The 17,235-nt window shown below is 41.8% G+C and overlaps 1 protein-coding gene across 6 annotated transcripts in view; it reads right to left on the bottom strand.

Moving 5' to 3' along the window:
- Positions 1–17,235, bottom strand: part of LRFN2 (leucine rich repeat and fibronectin type III domain containing 2) — a 176,095-nt gene that overhangs the window by 136,729 nt on the left and 22,131 nt on the right. The window contains exon 4 of one of the 6 annotated variants that reach the window (XM_030034415.1): positions 16,096–16,175. The exons of the other annotated variants lie outside the window; for them this stretch is intronic. The gene's annotated coding sequence lies outside the window, so the exon portion shown is untranslated. The remainder of the gene's footprint in view (positions 1–16,095; positions 16,176–17,235) is intronic. 6 annotated transcript variants of the gene reach the window in all.

Raw genomic sequence — 17,235 nt, 5'->3', positions numbered from 1 at the left:
GGGGGAGGAAGGGAAGGGGGGGGGGAGGAAGGAAGAGGGGGGGAGGAAGGGAAGAGGGGGGGGGAAGGAAGAAGAAGGGAAGAGTGGGGGAGGGAAGGGAAGGGGGGGAGGAAGGGAAGGGGGGGAGGAAGGGAAGGGGGGGAGGAAGGGAAGGGGGGGGAGGAAGGGAAGAGTGGGGGGAGGAAGGGAAGAGTGGGGGGAAGAAGGAAGAGTGGGGGGAGGAAGGGAAGGGGGGGAGGAAGGGAAGAGGGGGGGAAGGAAGGGAAGAGGGGGGGAGGAAGGGAAGGGGGGGGGGAGAAAAAGAAAAAAGAAGGCAGCCTTTCTGTTTATGGCAAGGTGATGAATACAGAATACTTCCTCTTCTCTTACAGCTTCTTTTGATATTTTACAGGACATAAAGAAATAGATGACCTTTCTTCAGTTTGTGTTCATTGCATTTCTGGACTGACACTGTAGGAGGCTGATACTCTCTCTGCAGCCCCCAGGGTCATGACAGAATAGGCTCCCTGGAGCAGCAAGGCACCGCACTGTCAAATGTCCCATTCCTGGACCTGGAAAAAAGTCACTTCAATGGCAAGAATTGCCAGGAAGCTTAGGTACCTGATGATAAATATTACAGCACTGCTCCATACAACAGCTGTGTGTCATATAAAGGAACAGGAGTCAACAACCAAGAGGTTCCTTCCAGTCCTAGGTCCCTATGCAAGAAAATGTTCACATGCAGAGCACTGTATGCTTATTAACTTCTCTGGACTGAACTTGCTGCATCTGTGGCCAGTCCTTGGCATTCCTCTGCTCTGCATTTCCAGGTTTCTTTTGTGACAACCTCTTGTTCCCTAAAGTTTCAGGGGCTCCCTCATGTCTCCTTATCCCATGCCAAGGTTCTTAAATGCTTCCCTTACCATTCTTTGTCATTCTTCTTTTTGCCTCCCATCATTTTCTCTGCCCTGGAAGAAATCACTCAATATCTAAGAGGGACAAGAACTGAGGTCACAGAATCACAGAATGGTTGAAGTTGGAAGGAACCTCTGTAGGTCATCTGGTCAACCCCCCCTGCTCAAGCAGGGTCACCTGCAGCAGGCTGCTCAGGACCATGTCCAGATGGCTTTTGAACATCTCCAGGGATCAAGACTCCACAAACTCTGTGGGAAACCTGTTCCAGTGCTTGGTTACCCTCACAGTGAAAAAGTGTTTCCTGATGTTCAGATGGAGCCTTGGATGTTTCAGTTTGTGCCCACTGCTTCTTGTCCTGTCCCTGGGCACCACTGAGAAGAGCCTGGAATTTCTGTAGAGGAATGCAGAAGTGGATACCATCAGTTTGCTCTTTAGCTGATAAACAGTTAGATGCACGATTGATGTTGAGATCATACTAAACAGACGTTTAGTTCTTGTTCTCTGTCCCTTTCTATTTTTATGTATCCTTAAAGTCAGATGGGTTCTAGCAGCTGATGCCTAGTACAGTACTTAGCAGGATGGGAGTATTCATGAGTTTTCATGTTTAATGCAAAGAAAAACTGTACAATTGTAAATAGGACCCTTATTTCTAAAGCTATGGTATTGTTTGTGACTTGAACTCACAAATAAAATCTGAGCTAGTAAATTTTTTTGCTCGAGTCCACTTACACAGCCATAGGAAAAGTAACTTCAGTAATGTCTGTGGTCAGCGCTACATTAGAGGTACGTGCAGCTCTCTATGTATGTACACAGAAACCAGCAGTAACTGTGAAAGTGAAGTATGCTATCATGCTCTTGGGACTTGATTATCTGTAATTACCTAGTTTTTCTTGACAGCAATGGAAAAAGAAATAATATTCCACCAGCACCAGCCACAGGAGCTTTAAAAAAAAAAAAAAAAAAAAAAAAGAGAGAACAAATAAATTAAGGTTGGTGGACACTGGAATTCCCATGAAACGAATACCCTAAAGAGACAAAATTAATGTTGGACACCACAAGGTTAGCTTCAGAGACTGTCTAAGGAGAGCCATTTGATCTCTGGCTCTCATACTGAGCTGTCTGGAGAAATGCCAGTCCACCAGGTGTGGTGAAAGACTGCACAATGTAGACAACTGCATTTGGGACTTAGCACAGCCCACTACTTTAACAAATGGTAATGATCATGCACTGTAGAGCTCATTTCAGATATGCTAATGACATTTGAAAGTGAAAGACTACTTGCCCAGAGACATCCACATGGAGGTGTTTTGAGGAGATTCTCCACAAACACACCATGGCAGATCTACCCATCAGAGGTAGGCAGGATGCAATGTTAACATACCCTGAAATAAGAAGGAAAACCACTCACTGAAATCCAGCCCCAGCACCCAGGGCTCAGCCTGCACCTGTGTGGCAAGCAGCCAGGATGGCTGGAGAGATGCAGCCACACATTGCCTGCATGCTAATGTGATAAAAGAGGCTGCTGAGGATCCATGCAGCTTGCTTCAGCAGCAGACAGCGAACTGACAACATGATCACATGTGTCAATTACAGCTCTCTGCTGAGCACCACAGAGTTAAACGCTGAAAGGCTGCCAAACTTTTCCCGAGGTTTCCATGAGACTGGCTCTTCCTCTAATCAGTCCAGTGCTGCTCAGACACTGTGAAACAGCTGCTCTGCTCCAGGCTGGCAGACCTCCCGCACTGCCCCAAAAATATATCTGTGCAGTGCTTTGGGTCCTGCCTGCTGTCATCACTCCCTTCATGCTTCTCAGGCATGCTGCACTTCTGCAAAGGGGGATTCATAGCACCATCACCTGTGCTTATTTCTGCACTCACATTTAACACAGTGTTAAGCCCTCCTTTGTTCTCTTTGGATGGAGAAGCTCCACTGTGCATGCAATAGGTAGTGTTCATAAAATATGTGCAAAATGTATATCTTCCCCATATGCTGTGAAGCTTCTTCTGTACTGCCATTCAGAGAGGGCACGGAGAGAAGAAAGGCGAGGTAGAGCAGGGTAAAGGCACTGTCAGTCCTCAGATGCTACAGAAACAGAAGTATGGATGCTTTCACAGGGGCTCAGTGTTGCACAGGGGAAAAAGAGCACTCAGTTTTCCATGAGTGGATATGGGAAAGCAAACTATTTGCTCCAGTGCACCCATAACTCTCAGAAACTGCATAGCTATGTAAGTAGGGTAGAGGAATCCAGATGTACAGTGACGGATGAGACCACCTCAAGGCTTTTGAGGAATGCCAGGAGAATTTCACTTCCCTGAGGGTGAAAAGTTAAGCATCTAACAGGGATACATAACTCCAGCTATGGAAAGAAATGACATAAAGATAAGGGACAGAAATAGAGATCTAGAGGGTTGAATTTGCTGTTTGCCAGGGAGAAGGATAGTGGCTGTGCTTCTGCAACAGCAACTACTGCCTCTTTTCCATAATCCCTCTCTCAGGCTCAGCTTTCCAAGCTTCTAAACACAGGCAAAACAGCACAGAGAATCACAAGCTGCTTTGTGGCCACCCAGTTGCCTGCTTTGCTGGCAAGTGCCCTCTTTGCCTGTGCCTAAAGCCAGCCCTGAGAATTTTGCTGGCTAACACAGCAAAACCCACAGCACAGAATACAGCACACAGGCATAAACAGATGCCATATTTCCTAGCAAAGGAACTGGGTCCAGAAACCCAGGGCTGTTCTCAGTTATTTGAAAAAAACCCCTAGCTTCTAGCTAAGCAGGTGGCAGCGACAAGTAGGAGGGACCCATTAATGACAGGAAGCTGGCACTCAACCATTGTAAGGCCTCACACTGCTTGTCCATAGGAGGATGCTACGAGCAAGGCGGTCTTGTCTTGCTAGGACACTTGACTGTAGAAACTACTAAGTTCACAGGGCCCAGAAAGCAATGCTATGCTTCAGTTAAGCCATTAAAAAAATACACTAACTCCAGCTGTAACATTATTGTTTGTAAGTATATTCCTACCGACAGGTAGTCGACATTGAAATGTGCCAACATATTTGCTAGCTTCATTGTGCTCAGCCAGAAATGACATGACGCAGATAATCGAGGCAAAACAGCACCATTAAAAACAAGCATATCCATCTGTCAAACAACAATAAAAGCCCCAGTCACTGGAAGTTTGTGCAGCATTTGCTTTAGTTAAGAGCAAAATGGTTTTCCAAGACAAAAGCAGAGCAAGATGCATATTTTTTTTAAAGCGTTTTTTGTTTGTTGTTTTTTTTCTTCTTCTTTTCCCTGTAGAGAGGCTCTAGGCAGCCAAAACTAATTAACCCCAATATGACACCTTCATTTCTGTGAACAAACATACATCTTCCAGCTAATTAGGGTAAGTTCTGTGCTTTGTAGCACTTGGGGGAAAAAAAAAAATTCTAACCCATCTCCCTATCCATTTTTCTCTGCTCATCGGGCAGGACAGGTGAGCCAAGGATTTCATAATGTCTATTAGTTGGCTAAACAAACCCGGAGAGGCCTGGAAAATGTTTTCAATATTAAAGAAACAGGACCCAAGAAGAAGGTTTCAAAATGAAACCTTACTGTTCATAGTGAACAAAAGTTTATGCCACAAAAATCCTTGTTTTTTCCAAGTAGTACTGCACCACAGCAGAAAGCCACATTGATATGGTTATGACTCCCAGACAAACATTTCTCTTATGTAAGGACATATAATTTCAGATCTTATCTACAGCGCTCTTCTGCTAGAGAACTTCATACTCCAGATTTGTCAAATCCGGAACTTCTGATAGCATTAATTTCATTTTTAGTTATGGAAAGAAGAAAAGATTGACTTTCGCTATAGGGGGGTGGAAATGACCATCAAACATCTACAGTGTTATTACATAGCTACAGTTGAGTAGATAATAGGTTCCTGGTTTTGATATTTTAACTTCCCTTCTGTTAGTTTATCCCCTCCCCCCCCCCCCCCAAATATTTCTGGTGTGGAATGAGATTTTTTCAAGCTGAAAGTGCTTTTGGGGTGGAGGGATTCCAACAAAAAGGAAAAAAAAAAAAAAAAAAGAAAAAGGAGATGGAGGCAGTTGCCCTAAATATTTCATTAAATCTGATATGAAGTCTTTTTTGTCATAATTTCTGGATTCATTTAAATCTCTTTGCAAGCATGTCATTTTTTTTAAAGTGGCAGGTGCCACTTCAAACAGAAGGTACTGAAACTTTCTCCAACATCTCACATAGAACAGCTTTCAGCTGCCTATACCATCCAGATGAGCTAGATTTCCTCTCTGTAGCTGGACCTGACAAGGGACTAGCTGCAAATGCTGTTTATTTCTTTTGGGCAGGGCTAGTCATAAAACAGAGCAGCAGATCTCTACACTTATTCTGCTCAAAACCACAGAAAGGGAAGAAAACCGGAGCCCTTTGGTTACCCGCTAGTTCAGACTGTCATTTACCCAAGGCAGGACACCTGGTCTCTGCTCTTCCCAACTCAGACATGGTACTAGAAAAGCACCTCTTGCATCTCGGATGCCCCCATTGCTTGTCATGCTCAAGCAGTTGCTCTCACCAGACTGCTCATTTTTAATGATGAACGTGCAGCAGAAGCAACCAGGAGCAAACTACAGAGCAGCCAGGAGATTACAGCATCTAGCCAGAAGGTGGGAAACAGGAGTCCATGTTCCTGGGCCATACTGTGAGGAACAGGGTTTTGAATGTGGGCTGTTAACATCCCAACTGAGCACCCAAATCCTGTTACCCTGCCTTTCCTCATGGAAGCGACAGGAAGATGTCTGAAAACACAAACTTGCTCTGCAGCATAAAACAGTTTCTAGCCCACTAATAGGACTGCTGCTTTTTGCCCTGGCCCTTGACTCCAAGGGCCTCCTTGAAGGGTAATACAGTTTCTTCTTTCTGACAGAATGCAATCTTTGACCTGCAGTGAAATCACACTGTAGAGGTTTGTGTAGCAGAAACATCGTTTTCCCTGGACTCCAACTTGCTTCTGTAATCAATGTTCACCACCTCAGGGAAACACATATATCAGAAACACCTCAGAAAACACTTATCACCTCCTTGACGGCTGAATGCAAGATGAGAGGACAAGTATGCTTTAGCTCAAATTATCTGCTCTAGTGAGATTCAGGAATTGCTGTCAGCGAGTAGGACACCTGCTGGAACCCTGGGAAAGGAAATACTTATTCAACCATTGTTGAGCCATAATTGAAGGTTTAGGTTTACTTGAATGAGGTTTAGGAGGAGAGTCAGGACATTTCATCCATCCTCTGAGCCTGTACTCCTTTGGTTTTGTTTCACAAGACAAGAAATCTGTTGCATGACTTACCAAGCTAAAAAAAAAAAAACCAAAAACAATGTATCATTAGCAAATTGAGAGAATGAATTACCTTCCTCAAAGCAAAAACTAGTGTAACCATATTCTAGATCTCCAGTGTTAAACACCCTGGAACAGTGCTACATGCACGTTAAGCAAAGGTTTGCTGTACTTACAGTAACACCTTTTCAATACTGCTGCTAGTGGAAAGTATAATGCACTGAGAATGGCCATTCTAACCTAGAGAGTGTTTCTTTTAAATGGTCATGGCTGTGAATTATGTGTCTCTTCACATTACATAGTTTTAGAAAAAAATTATTACTGATTAAAGATTTTCAATATAGACATAATTCTAACCTAAAACACCTCCACTGTACTCTTTCATTTCTAAGAAAAAAAAATAATAAAATTATAAATGTACTTCAGTGCAAATCTCTTCCTTGTCATTTTGCCACCATTCCCCAATTCAAATGAATGTCTTTGTTTATAGGTAAGTATTGTAAAAGGATGACATATAGTACTATTGTAATAAGACTGACTTTTTTTCCTGGTCCTTGTCACAAAACATGAATCCAGGTGACAAAAGCAGATGAAGAATTTAACTGTCTTTGTTGCAGTCATTTTTGGCTACAGAGTGAACCTCCAAACACTGTACGAAATCTTTTGTGGTACATCGTACAGAACTCAGTCACAAGAACAGAGCAGGCAATGTCTCTTCTGTCTGTATTGTGCTTGTGATGTAGTTGCTTATAATGAATTTACTCTTCATTTACCTTTGTATAGGCAGGGCACCATAAGACAATGTAAAAGAGGACATGTGTTACAGAAAACAAAAGCACCTGCTAGAATGCAATGCAGCAAGGAAGGCTCAGCTACCAACATACTGAAGACTAGAAAAAGAGCAAGGCACCCATTACAAGGCAGGTTGGAAGCAAAAGGCACCAGCATATTACATTAGTGACAGCATCTCCCCAGGCTTCTCCTTCCCTGTGAGTCAGTGGTGATTATAGCCATCTGCATTCATGTTCCTGTTGAGAAGCAGAGTAAGGGAGAAAGCCTGGCTGTGTGCCTACCTCACTTCACTTCTCTCCTGTGGTGGTGGAGACAGAGACCTCCTGCAGTGTGAGAGCTTTTATTTTGCTGACTTTGTGCTTTGTGAGAGCCCATGCTTCCCTGGCTCTGCAGCAGGTAACTGAGATTGTGTATTTGCCTGCAACATTGTTTGATCTTCATACTTTCCCCAGATTCAACCGTCCCACAAGGAATAAGCTTTGCTTTTCACTGTGAGCTAACTTCTAACTGCAGGTTTCTTGTTTAACAGAAAGCCAGAAATATAAGAAATGCCCATAATCTCAGGAAAAATGTGACTCTTGGTTCCTTACACTATAGTTTGCAACAATGCTACAGATGCTTACACAGATCTGCTATTCAATGTGTGGGTCTCAGCTGAGTTTCACAGTCCTAGTGACTTTCTATGCCAAGATTCTGTAAACAAACTGAAGTTACCTATTCATCAGGCTTTGCAGTATCATAACACAGCATTGAAAACACTAGACTCAGGTCACCTTGTCCCTTTTGGGAAGGAAAAACAAACACAGAGTCAAAAGGCTGAGGAAGAAAGTTTCACATTTTTTCATTCCACATAACTTTTCATTCAACATAGAAACAAAACAAAAAAAACCCCAAGAGTTCCGGTACCTTTTATTTTCTGAGACTGCTTTGTATGGCTAGAGAAGAAACTCTTGCTACCCACATCTGCATCTCCCTTTCTGGTCCATCTACAAACATTTCATGGAAATTGCTTTTTCACATTTCCAATAGGGACAGAAACAGATTTTGAACTCTCAAAATATCTTGCTGGTCAAGTATTCAATGTCCCCACTGGGCTGAAGAAAACTCCATCCATTTCACTTGGTTGGCTTACAAAGAATCTTTATCCTTTCTTCCAAGTGATATGGTCACGAGTAGAATTCCTACTCTCTTATCTTGCTAACTTTGTTCAACTGAATGAGATTCACTTCTGATAGCAGTAAATACTGGGAGATACAAAGGAAGAAAACTAGGTACATCACAGTTATTGCCACAACAAAATAAGTTGACTAAAATACCACCAGAGTACAGGGCTTCTTTCAGAAACAATAAATTGGGACTCATAAGTGAAAGAGATTCCATCTGCAGTACAGTTTAGAAGATTGCCTAGCACCATAATTTGAGAATGTTTACTGCTAGTTTGGTTTACTGCTTGGCTATAAATCCTATTTAAACAATCCTAGAAGGATTGTTGGAAACCTCAGAAGCACAAACAGTCCCAGAACAAGCCACCTTCCAACACAGGAAGGCTGCAAGCTTCAGTGGCAACCACCCCCGGAAGCCTAATCCACAAGAGACGTTTCAGAAGGGTTCTTTATGTGTTAACCTATTATTTTCCTAGAGGTTTATTAGGAAGGTGTAAGGTCAACCAGTGACTAAATATCAATAATTACCAAGGTTGGATTTGTTGAATTTCAGGAGCTCTATAGCAGGTAAGTCCTGGCATGTATCATTACTGAAATTCATTTGAGGTCTAAGTTGAAATCCAAACCAAGAGAGTTCAATGTGTAAAATGAAAAAAAAAAAACAAACAGTCAATCTCAGTTTGACAATTTGCAACAGATGCTTTACACTGATCCTCTGCCATGGGTGGCATCCTCAGCATATGCTCTAAGAAAATAGAAGGTAGAAGAGGTAGGGAAAAAAACACACAGATTTATATTGGCTTGTGATAAGTCAAGGAAAAATGTATTCCACTTAAACAGTAACAGAACCAGAAAGCACTGATGTGCTAGGATGCATCTTCTTTTATCCTAGGTTCATCTGTTACAAATAAAAATCTCTTCATAAATAGAGGAAAAAAACCCCAAGCAAACAGACCAAATATCTCCTTCTTCTCATTGTGTCTATAATAATAGTGATACCAAACCCACAAAATCTTACAAAAAAAGCTAAGCAAAGGATTTCCTAAATTAACATCTAGAGAGTTCAAGGAACATAATCAAATAAAGAAGGGTATCATCATACCACAGAAGGTTACAGTATGAAATAAATGATGTCTAAGAGAGTGAATCAGTTAGTCACTGTTCCATTTCTGTGTCTGTGCTATTAAAACAGTCTCAGAGACAAATTGTCTAAATGAAAAAAGCAAGCAATTTTAAAGGGAAATGGCCATCGTGGTGTGTACAGCTACACAGCATCTGAGCTGTAGGTAAAGATTTCAGAAGCAATTAACATTGAATTGCTTTTCCCAAGTGAAAACAGTGGGGCAAAACTAAGGTAAAGATGCAAAGTTAGAATAGAGATTAAGAGCTTTTGCACACTGAATGACCACTATGCTTTCTATCCATTATGACAACCACATTCAGCAGTGGCTTTGATCTCAGTTGTGATGCCCATAATACAGACATTCACATATTAGCTAGTCTTCTGGTGACCATTGTGAATGAATCAAAAGACCTAGGCTGTTCTAGGACATTATTCATCAGGCTTACTATAGATATCTACCTTAGTAAGTGCTTCATCTACTATAGCTGAGCAGAACTGCACCATGAAAGTGTATTTCGCCCCACCAATCCTAAAGGATTGCACATAGAACACCTCTATGCAGGCATCTAAACCCCAAACGTCTGCTGTAGGTTTAGGGAAAAGCCACAATTAGTACACCTGTTGGCAAGCTAAGATGTAAGGCACTCAGTACCACATGTGCCTGGTCCACCTACAGTACAGGAGCAAAGAGCTTGGACCTGTGCTGAGGCACAGGTTTGGTCGTCTGTGAGCTCAGATGAAGTATATTCTTAATCATATACCTATGGACAAACAGTAAAGATGGCAAGCAGGACCAAACATGCACATGAAATAGCATCTATTTATGCTAGGAGTATATTCACTGATTTCAATGAGAGCAGAATTTGACCCATTGGGAGAATGCCTGAAAATCCCACAACCAAGGTGCTTTTTCCAAAATAAGAAGAGGTTATTAAGAACCAGCTATCACAGACCTGAAGCATTTACATAGAAGCTGAATTTTCAAAGTTATTCTGTACCCAGAAGTCCTATCATAAGACCATTACAAAAAAAAAAAAATAATAAATAAATAGATAAAAAAAACCAAAACAAACCCCCCCCCCCCCAAAACCAAAAAACAACCCACAAAAAACTGAAGCACTTAGCACCCCACCTGCATTCAGTATGCTGAGCACATTTGAAAAATCTGACCTTAAATGATTATCTGACAGGCTCAAAATGTGTTTTTTTGAAGGAAATGTGCTTACTGTCATGTTAGTGAGAAAATGAAGGGGGAAGAAAAGTGTAATCACAGTCATTTGAAACTGCATATCTAGTTGGCCAAAATACGCCCGAATATTCTTCCCTGTTATTCACGACTTTATCTCAGGTTGTTGGCTATGCTTGTGCCAGATACAGGCATCAAACTGTGATTTTTGCCTTGATAGAATCTCTGTATTGGCAGGAGAACAGAATTAAAAAAATAATAATATATCATTAAAATACATATGATTCATCTTCCCTCATTTAGGGCTATGAAAGACCTTAGAGCTTGATTCAAATTTGGGAGGAGGAGGGAAGAAGAAAAAAATGGATGTTTTAATTTGGAAACCTGGCTTCTCTACAGCAACCAAATTCTTCACAAGGCATCAGCAACTTATAAAAAGGTAAGTGATGAGACTTAAAACAACTAAGCATTTTAATAACCACTTTCAGGAGCTTTTACAGGTTTTGAACTTTTACAAAATCCAAGAGCTGGTATTGATACTAATTCTAAAAGAGAAGCGCTGTACAGGTTAGAAGGAGCATGCCTAACTTTCTATGTACTTATTTTACGTCTGACTTTTGTGGTTGAGAAAGTCTGTTCGGGTAGGTCTTTTAAATTGAGAAGAGCCCAAATTAAATAAACCTCTGCCTAAAATTTTCTCCTATGTTCCTTAAAGTAATGCTTTTGCATAGGTAAGAATGAAAGTATTTTAAATTCTTTTTCTACCTGTTATGTTGCTGGCTTTTATTTCATCATTCTTGTCTTGATCAGTAGCGTTAGATAAATCAGTTTCTCTCTCTACAAGAATCCATTTCATTTCATGGTTTTCCTGAACCAACAGGTACGCTGATGTTCAAGTTTCTGGCTCTGAGAATACTTACGCAGTAATTTAGAAAGTATATTCAAAACACTATAGAGGAAAAAAAAAACAAACCAAAACCACCACAACAACCCTGTTGCTATTACATTATGTAATCTGCTTTTAAAAAAAGGTTAAAAAACACCAAACAAGAAAACCCACAAAATCCTGCATAGCATTAAGAAACTGTCTTGCTTTAGTTTGAAATGCACAAAGATAAAATAATATCAAATGGTCCTTAATACAGTTGCACAGGGAACATGGACAGTAAGGACTCAGTGTTGCTAACTTCCGCATTTGCTGCAAGATTCAAAAGAGGGGGTTTTCGTTTTACTTTTCCAGCTCCTGGAGTCATGTGGTTAGGAAAGACTATTTCTTTTTATTTTTCAAAAAGATGGTCCACAATAGTTCAGAAACTGGAGAAGGGAGCCTAAAAATAGACAGCTCTACAAAAAGTAGATTATGCCACATAATCTTATCTCATTTGAAGTTCAGAGTGATGATTTCTTAATGCTTATGATTAGCAAGACTTAGTATTTCCTACTGTTTATTCACAACCATCTTACAGGCCCCCTGCTCTACAAAACAGAGGTAGATTTATCGGGTTTGTGTGGTGCGGGTTTTTTTGGTAGCAGGCCAGGGGCTGCAGGGGTGGCTCCTGTGAGAAGCTGCTAGAAGCTCCCCTGGCTCCAAGTCAAGACCCACCACTGGCCCAGGCTGACCCAATCAGGGACAGTGGTAGTGCTTCTGGGAGAACAGATTTAAGAAGGGGAACCGGTAGTGAGTGGGGGGGATTGGAATACCTATGCAGGTACAGAGGTCAGCAAAGAAGGAGGGGGAAAAAAGGTGCCTGAGGAGGTTGATGCCCCTGTAGCCCGTGGTGAGATGGCAGGCTGTCCCCCTGCAGCCCATGGAGGTGAGCAGTGGAGCCGAGGCCCCCGAAGATGGCTGTGACTCCATGGGAAAGCCCGCGCTGGAGCAGTTTGTGACTGAAGATTGGCCTGTGGAAAGGACCCAAGCCAGGGAAGTTTGTGAGGAACTGCAGCCAGTGGGAAGGACTCACATTGGAGGAGTTTGTGAAGGACTGTCTCCCTTGGGAGGAACCCCACGCTGGAGCAGGGGAAGAGTGTGAGGAGTCCTCCCGCTGAGGACGAAGGAGCGGCAGAGACAAGGTGTGGTGAGCTGACCCCAACCCCCATCCCTTGTTCCCCTGCGCTGCCAGGGGGAGGAGGTAGAGAGAACCGGGAGCAGAGTTGAGCCAGGAAGGAGGGACGGGTGAGGGGAAGATGTTCTAAGGTTTGGGTTTACTTCCCAATATCCTTGTTTTCTTTTGATTTGTAGTAAATCAAATTGATTTTGTTTCTTCCCCAAGTTGAGCCTGTCTTTTGCCCATGACCATAAGTGGTGAGTGATCCCTCCCAGTCCTTATCTCAACCCACGAGCTTTCCTTTATATTTTCTCCTCATCCCACCATGGCCAGGGGAGGGGGAATGAGCTAGCAGCTGCATGGTGCTTTGTTACCAGCTGGGCTGAAACCACGACACTACTGCTTCTTCACAATCATCTTACAGGCCCGCTGCTCTACAAAACAGAGGTAGATTTATTTGAAACCTTTCCCCATGTGAGACTGTGCAAGGAATAGCAGAGAAGCCAGACATTTGTCTGTCCTCCCACAAATAAAGGAGAAGCAGGGTCCACACACCACAGAGCCATACAGATGTCGCCCACCTCGAGCATCAGCCAGGGCTGCAGACAATGCAGCCCTGCATGGAAGCACCCTGGACCCCACAGCAATTTGTCACCATGCCAGGATTTGTAGTATCTGCTTCCAGGAAAAGTTGCAGACCTTTTTTTGGCCTAGTAAGAATCAAGCCTCTCTTCCACATACACGTATTTATAGATAAAATGCTTATATATATATATACACACACAAAATCTTTGCTGGGAAGTAGCAGCACAAAGGTTGATGGCTCTTCTTTCAATCTCCTGGTCATGGACAGATATGGTGAGTAACAGCCAAAAAAGTAGAATTGAGATGAATTAAACTATCTGGATTCAGGTGTTACAAAAGGATGTTAATGTCATCCTTCTGAAGGAAGCTATCGTTGCAAGGAGAGGCCCTTCTTGGCCACAGATAGCATTATCTTGACAAATGGGGTGGGATGATTTTGCTTAAAAAGAAAAGAAGGGCAGATACTTTTAAAATTACAGCAGTAATTCTAGAGCTGAATGGCAGTTTAAATCTTCATCTTCCCTTGCAGCACATAATTGAGGCAATTTCATTACCTCATTACCAGAGGATAGTGCTGTAAGCTTTGAAAATGGCCTCTAAAAAGCCACTGACACTGCTTGAAGAGTTTTGAGAAAACATTGTATTTAGGGACAAATTTAATTATTCATCACACATTTTCTGACTCAAATGAAAGGGCCTTTGCATTGTAAGCCACAAGCAGCAGACAGCAAGAGCAGCCTGAATGAGAATGCACAAAGTGAGAGGTATGACAGCACCATGGAGAAGTGGGCCCTATTATTTTATAATGCAGTTGGGCAGCCCCCAGGACTGCATCCCAGACAAACCCAAGACACAGTATCATATACCTACACTGCAGCACCACTACCCAATTCCTAGCTTTGGGCCTCATTTGATAATATGGATGCATATTATCTTTTCCTCATCTCCAACATCCTTCATACCATTTATTTGCTTTTAGTCAGCTCTTGCAATTTCCAAATATCTTTGCCTGTTTCCAGTGACAAAGCTCATACAAAATTATAGGAAAAAACCTTAACAGTCTGAAGAAAACTGCACAGCTCTTGTATTGATACTGGAAACACATGTATGAGTTTTATATGTTTCTACCAGTATCACCCCAGAACAATTTTTTGGTTTATATGAATACATTTACAACAACTTGCAATTGCCCTTTGAAGAGACAGCCTCCACCCTTCCTTTTCTAGGTGTCTCCTGCTTCCCATGCTGTCCATCTGGAATACCTCTTCCTGGCCAGGTGCAGTCATAAAATGATGCTTCTTAGGCCACTTAATTGTCTTCAAGTGACAGATGGGATTTGACTAGAGCTGGTAAGCCATAAGCACATGAAGCAGATGAGCAGTTAATTCGCAATGCTTGTGTTTCTGTGCAAATATCTATAGAAAGTAGACATAAAAAGATAGCCTTATCAAGCCAGTTAGCCTACCCTCTCTCTACTAACACATTTTTTCCTCATGTGGTACATTTTAAAGGTTTGGGGTTGGTTCCCCCCCACCCCCAGCTACTTTTAAAATCCCAAGTGACAAAGTTTCTATCAGCTCCCTTAGGAGACTATTCCACAGCCTAATGAATCTTGCTGTCAGGAAATCTTTTCTTTAGGTTCAGCCTAGAGCTAGTTAATGAAAAATTGAGCAGGAAAAAAAACCCCAAAAAACCAGAAACAAGAGGAAAAAATCATATCTGATAACTTCACAGAACAATTTCTAAAACCAAAACTGAGCCTTCATGTCTCCTAGGATGCATTAGCACTTCTGTAAATGGTTGTATTAGAAAAAGAATAAGTGCAATTTTCTCTTGGGCAGGTCTTGCTTTATCTTACCACATTACACAAATCTAAAAAGATTCTGGTCATTAAAAAAAAAAAAAAAAAAAAAGATGATGAATGTAGTGGTCCCAAAAGAAATGAATGTGGTAGAAATGAATGTGGTGATCCCAAGGAGAAAGGCAATGCAGTCAGTACAGTTAGTCTTTCTTACATTCCATGTCAAAACACAATGGTCAATGTCTATGCAAGCAGATGGTCTCCCAACTTAAATTCATTTATTTAACCAGTGTTCAAAACACACAGAAGAGGCTGGAGAACTTCAGCTAAAGAATGCCCTCCTGGGACCCAGCTATTTCATAAAATAAATCAGGATTTCTTTCGGTTTTCAGAGTAGCTCAACAATACCTGAAAAAAGGTGCTAAAAACTCAGCCTAAGGAAAATTACTCCATTAAATTAACAGAAATAAAGACATATTTTAGTATATTATTTCTACCACATGTAGTATGTTTCTTTTATATACATATGCCAGTCTTCTGACGTTCTTATGTGCTGAGTCTTGAGAAGTCTGTTTACAGCTCATAACTAAAGAAATTAACAAAATGACATGTCGGCCTCAAGAAAGAAGAGAGGTCCAGGTCCTGACAACAGTTGTCTCTTTGCCAGTCCTCCCCTGTCCTTTTAATTTTTGATTTAGAGCCTTCCCTCTATTTTTTTCTGTCTGAAAAGTCTCTCCCTAGAAGGATCCTCCACCAGCAAGACCAGAAACTTCCCTGGACATGCAAGGCAGGTGACAGTGAATTATTCAGCCCATATAAAACTCAGGTCAGTCAGACACACACCAAAAATCACTATTTAAAGCAGCACAGGTCATAGAAACCATATCTGTTCATCAGCCAGATGTCTACTTGAAAAAGTTTCCCAACACTGCCATACCTTCTAACTTGTTACAGGGATTGAGCCTTATATGCAGGAGCTCAGACTCCTGCACCATCAGGAACCTCAGCCTTCCAGGAAGCCTCTCTTCTGTACACCCAGAAGTTATCATTACTAGGCTTTCAGATCAACAGTTTCTCAAGAGAGGAAGCAGAATGCTCACTCTTCTCTTTTCAGCTTAGAGACCTGTAATACAACTTGACTTTTTCTTCCCAAGAAGTAGGTAAAGGCCTACCTGCTCCAGCTGCCAGAGCTCTACAGCAAACCTCCCAGTGCTTCCACCAACACAGCCAACTACTGCAACTGTCAAGAAGCCTAAGGTGCAGATAGAACACTTTTCACCTAACAAGGAGTGAAACACTATAAAAAGCTATCTGAATTACTCAGAATTAGCCAGAGACCATGATTATATCAGCATCATTTCCAAATCAGGGGTGCTAATAACTTAGTAAATTCAGCAGTGATGCTCTGTCTCAACGTGCTGGTAGAAGATCACTGCTTCTGCCCACAGTTGTAAGCACTGAGTAATTAGCACCTCTTTGCACCCTGCTGAAATACAGCTGTGGGCTCAGCCAAACACTGTGTCAGGCTATGCTGTGAGGACTGTAGGAATCAAAGTATCCTGAGTCAAATCAGTCTGAACAAATCTGAATTGTGTCATGCCTATGGTATATCCAGCCCAGTATCTTGTCTCTGCTAGTAGTCAATAAGGAAAACCAATCAAAAAACTTAAAAGCAATGCAAGCCTACAGTGATAATTTCCAAGCATACTCTCTCTCGGCCTCTTAGCTGCTTGTAGTCTAGCTAACATTGTTAGCTGAAGATACTGTCTTTGAACATAAAAAACCCCTATATCTTTCTTTTGTTTAGTTCTCCAATTGGTCTATAAATCAATGCAAACATTTAGCAACGCCTGCATCCTGCAAGAAACCGTTTCACAGCTTCTCACAATCCCAAGTGAAGAACTGCTTTATTTTGTTTGTTCTAGACCTGTCATTTGCCAGCTTAATCTGTTGCCCTCTAAGACTTGTATTAGAAAAGACAAGGAACAGAAGTATCTTTTGTAGTCTTAGTTATCTTTACCATATTAAGCCAGAGTAAATCCCTTCCAAGCTGAGGAGTAAAATGGCTATTCAATCATTCTTTGTGCAAAACCTGTTCCATACATACATCCAGGCTGCCTTTCTCTGCATTTTTTCCAGTTCCTTTTCCAGGACCAGAACTGTGTAACATCATTGATGAAAGCACTGAAGTCACTTAATAGCTCGAGCTGGACTTAAATGGGCTGCTGTAAACAAACAGGGACTTGTACTGGTTGATCCCCTTTAGTGCATGCTTACCATTAAAGGCAATGACCCATTTACTGTCACTGCAT

The sequence above is a fragment of the Aquila chrysaetos genome, chromosome 13, assembly GCF_900496995.4.
Source record: "Aquila chrysaetos chrysaetos chromosome 13, bAquChr1.4, whole genome shotgun sequence".
NCBI lineage: Eukaryota > Metazoa > Chordata > Aves > Accipitriformes > Accipitridae > Aquila > Aquila chrysaetos.
This window is presented reverse-complemented; position numbering and strand designations above follow the sequence as displayed.